The sequence below is a fragment of the Leopardus geoffroyi genome, chromosome C2 (assembly GCF_018350155.1).
Source record: "Leopardus geoffroyi isolate Oge1 chromosome C2, O.geoffroyi_Oge1_pat1.0, whole genome shotgun sequence".
In the NCBI taxonomy this organism is placed as follows: Eukaryota; Metazoa; Chordata; class Mammalia; order Carnivora; family Felidae; genus Leopardus; species Leopardus geoffroyi.
Window position 1 is genome coordinate 10,659,449 of NC_059333.1, and position 4,266 is coordinate 10,663,714.

The following is a 4,266-nucleotide window of genomic DNA, read 5'->3' on the forward strand; positions in this document are numbered from 1 at the left end:
GCGGCTGAAGTCAACCTAGCCGAGGATGGGGGTAGCCCACAGACACAGAAGTATTTAAGGTAAGAGTCAAGGGCTCCTTCAGACATTGAGAAGGATGGAGACAGATGCCCTCAGCGTGTGGGTCTACAGGGGAGACATAAGAGGGGATCACATTTCCCCTTTAAGACTCAGGTCTACCTGGTGGACACTACCTGTAGCAGATAATTTAATTAAAGGGACCACACACACCCTTTTGATAAGGGAGATGTGTCCTCTCCAAAAAAGCGATGAAATTTTTCCACTAAAGGTACAAGGCCAGGGTCATATTCATCCATCCTCCTACCAAATTCTGAGACCAAACACAATGATGGAAGTAGTAGCAGTCATAAAACAGTAAATGTATCGAGTGCGAACTCTGTGCTTAGCCCTTATGAACTACTCTACAAGGATTATCTCGTTTAGTCTTTATAATAACTGTATGAGAGGTACATTATTATTTTCATATTACAGATAGAGCACCTGAGCCTTCGAGAAGTTAAGCAGCTTGCTCATGGTGACACAGCTAGTAAGTGGCAGAGTCAGGGTTCCAACCCAGGTAATCCCTTTCTGGAGCCCAGGCTTTTGGTCTAGACACTATACCGTCTCCCTACAGATCATGTTGTCGTTTATTGAATGAATGAATGAATGAATGAATGAATGAATAAGCGAGGGAAAGAAACTATGGACTGAGTGCTTACTAGACAACACACAGCAAACTAGGAATACTGTTAAGTTTTTTGTTTTTTGTTTTTTGTTTTTTAATTTTTTTTTTCAACGTTTATTTATTTTTGGGACAGAGAGAGACAGAGCATGAACGGGGGAGGGGCAGAGAGAGAGGGAGACACAGAATCGGAAACAGGCTCCAGGCTCTGAGCCATCAGCCCAGAGCCCGACGCGGGGCTCGAACTCACAGACCGCGAGATCATGACCTGGCTGAAGTCGGACGCTTAACCGACTGCGCCACCCAGGCGCCCCAAGTTTTCTAATTTGCCCAGGCAGGCAAATGGTGCCGTTGGGCCTGGAGATAAGGAACACAAAAGACTGGACATCTGTGAAAAGGAAGGTAGTGGGTTGAGTTTGGGTTGTGTAGAGTTAGGATATCTGTGTGGGACATCCTGGGAGGCTCTGCATAATGATCTCCCTACACACCTCCCATCCCTAAGTTTCCCATCCGTGCTGAGATGGACAATAACGGAAGTTGAGTTTCCCTGACATTGCTCATGTATCTGTCAATCGAGTATGTCAGGATCTTCTTAATTAGACTGGTAGCTCTCAGAGAATAGGGAGCTTCCTCATACATTTTCAAGTCCTGTTTCCCTACTCAGTGATCAACTTGACATGACCGTTCTGCAATTTGAGCCACAGATTGTTTGGGGGGAGCTAAATTCAGGAGTGCACCAAACAAACCTGCTTCTTACTGATGTGGTGCATATGCCGTTTGGCCAAGCAGGAAGAATTCTTTTGGCTTTCTGTGAGACACCCCTGACAGGCAGATCAAGTTGAATTAGGTGCTTTCAATTAGTTGTTAAGGGGTTTATTTCAGAAACAGCATCCTTCAAAGCTCGGTACAAATCCTATCTTCCCCATGAAGCGCTCTCTGAGCATCCTGGCCCATCACAATGTCTCCATCCTCCAGACAACCACCAAAACTCACCGTCTGGACCATAGTCCGGCACTGGCCATCTGTCACTTTTTTCATTCCTTGTCTTATACCAACTGTAAGTTTCATGAGGACAAAGACTATGTCTTCTACTTCTCTGAGTAGCACGATAGGATTTTTAGATACGTATTAATTCCACAAATCGTTATTGCACATCAACAATATGCCAACCAGGAAGGCAACAGAGACAAAACAGATCAAAATCGCTTCCTCAGTGGAGGAACTCTCCCCTATACTGCCTTGTTCTCACCACAATTCTCTTCCCCTATTCTTGCAGAGTACAGAGATCAGAGTCGCATTTTTAAGGTGATCTCCAAAGAATGGCAAGCCCAGGTCAACCATACTGGGCTGAAAAGAGAACACATGAGAGCTAGATGACCCTTTACCTAGAGACTGGAGAAGGGCTGCCTAAGCAAGGGGACAGAAGGGGCAAAAAATTGTGGGTGTCTAAGGAGGGCCCCTGTTGCCTATCCTATGGTGAGCTTGGAACCCACTCATGCCTGCAGCTAATTGTTAAATTTTCAGCAATTTTATGAACTGGTTGAGGTTAGCAGCTTGAAATTGGCCATGGAGTTAGTTTTCACACTTTTGCATCCAGCAAAGCTACAAGTGTGGACCTTTCTGCACCCTTTCCCTTCCCCAGCACCAGAGCTAACTGTTAGACATTTACCAGCACTGCTGAGCCTGCAGCCTCACAGAGTTGCTTCCCCAGCCTCCACCCCAAAAGCAGTTGGGTAGAAAGGGCAGCAGGACTAGAAGGGAGGATCTGACACAGCATCAGAGAGCATCAGAAGTTTCCTTGCTTCCTCAGAGGGGTGTGCACAGGGCCTCACAGTGTGAACAAGAAAGAAACAGAGTCACGAGCTGACAACTGGAGACTTTAGGGGGACACAACCATCTCACAATTGTCTTAGTCATTATTAGAAGTAACTAGTGCAATGAAAGTGGGCGATGGGGAGGGTATGGTATGAAGCAAGAATTATGATTAATCCAACCATGTGCTCCTGAGATCCAAGAAAGAGGAAAAATAGGAAGAGGAGGAGGAAGTGGAGGAGGAGAAAGACATAGCCCATGCACTGGTTGCCTGGAGAAGACCATGACAAGACCACAGACCTCTCAGCAGGAGCCAAGGACAAGATGCCATGATTATAGGCAGATGCTGCCCTGGAAGGAGGGGAAGGCAGAAACTCTCACCAAGCACGTTCCCAAAGCAACCAAAAACAAAGCAAAACGAAACACCTAACTGAATAAGTTACCCTGAAGTAAACATAATTTTTTCTACCCATATAAGTCTGCTCAGGCTGCCATAACAAAATACCACAAACTGGGTGTTTTAAAAAAAAAGACATTCATTTCTTACACTTCTGGAGGCCGGAAGTCCAAGATCAAGGTCCATCAGGGTTCGGTTTCCAGTGAGGGCTGTCTTCGTGATTGGTGGATGGCTACTTTGTCCTCACATGACCTCTTCTTGGTGCACATGTGGGAAGAAAAAGCATGGTCTCTCTCCTCTTCTTGTAAGACCACCAATCCTATTGGATCAGAGCCCCAATCTTCAGACCTCACTTAACCTTAATATCTCCTAAAAGTCTTATCTCCAAATGCAGTAACAGTGGGGCTTGGGACTTCAACATTTGAATTTGGGGAGACACCAGTCAGTGCATGGTGCTATCACTAGGTAGAAAGGGAGCTTCCAACAAGGACTGAGTTGACATAGTGTTGGGGTTGTGGCCAGCAGGCACTCTCTCCAGGGCTAGTGTAAGTCTAAATTGGCACAACCTCGTGGGGAGGAGTTTGGAAATATTCACAGAACTTACAGAAACATTTACCCCGTATTTCAGTGATTCCACTTCTCAGAACTTTTTCTATGAACCCAACTTCCTCTGCGCAAGTCGACATATGCACGCTGTTATTCACTGTAGTTGAATCACTGTATTGTACACTTGAAACTAATGTTACACTTTATGTTAACTAACTGGAGTTTAAACAAAGACTTTAAAAAAATCTAAAGCAACCAGGTGGCCATCAGTTAAATCAATAATGAAATAGTCTATGACTATAAAAAAAAATGATGAAACTCTCTACATAGTGATATGTAAAGGAAAGGACTACGTATTACATTTTATGAGAAAGGGGAGTAATAAGGATATGTCTTCACCTTTGGTTCTATTTTTAAAAGATCCACAACAAACCAATAAAATGGGAACAAGACATCTTAAGGTGTAGCCTTTTCATACTGTTTTGCTTTTATGTAATGATCGTGTGATCTACAGAAAAACAACAAAAAAAGTAAAGTTGCATTTCTGCACACTTGAGTTTGAGACTCGTCAAGATTCACTGCCTGCTCTACCTGTATCCACCATGTTGAGATGGCCAAGGAGTGTTTTCTGATTAACCCCATCTGATCTCATTGAGTCATCAGCATGACTTCAATCCTGTAAGAACGTGATGCGAATCAAGGTTATGTCTGACCTTGCCAGAAATAGGGTTGAGTCCATTGAGTAGCACGTGACTTTAGGCAGGTCACCATCCCTCTCTTGGCTTCCATTCTTACATTATAAGGAAAGGAATCAGTTTAGTGCAGCAAATAT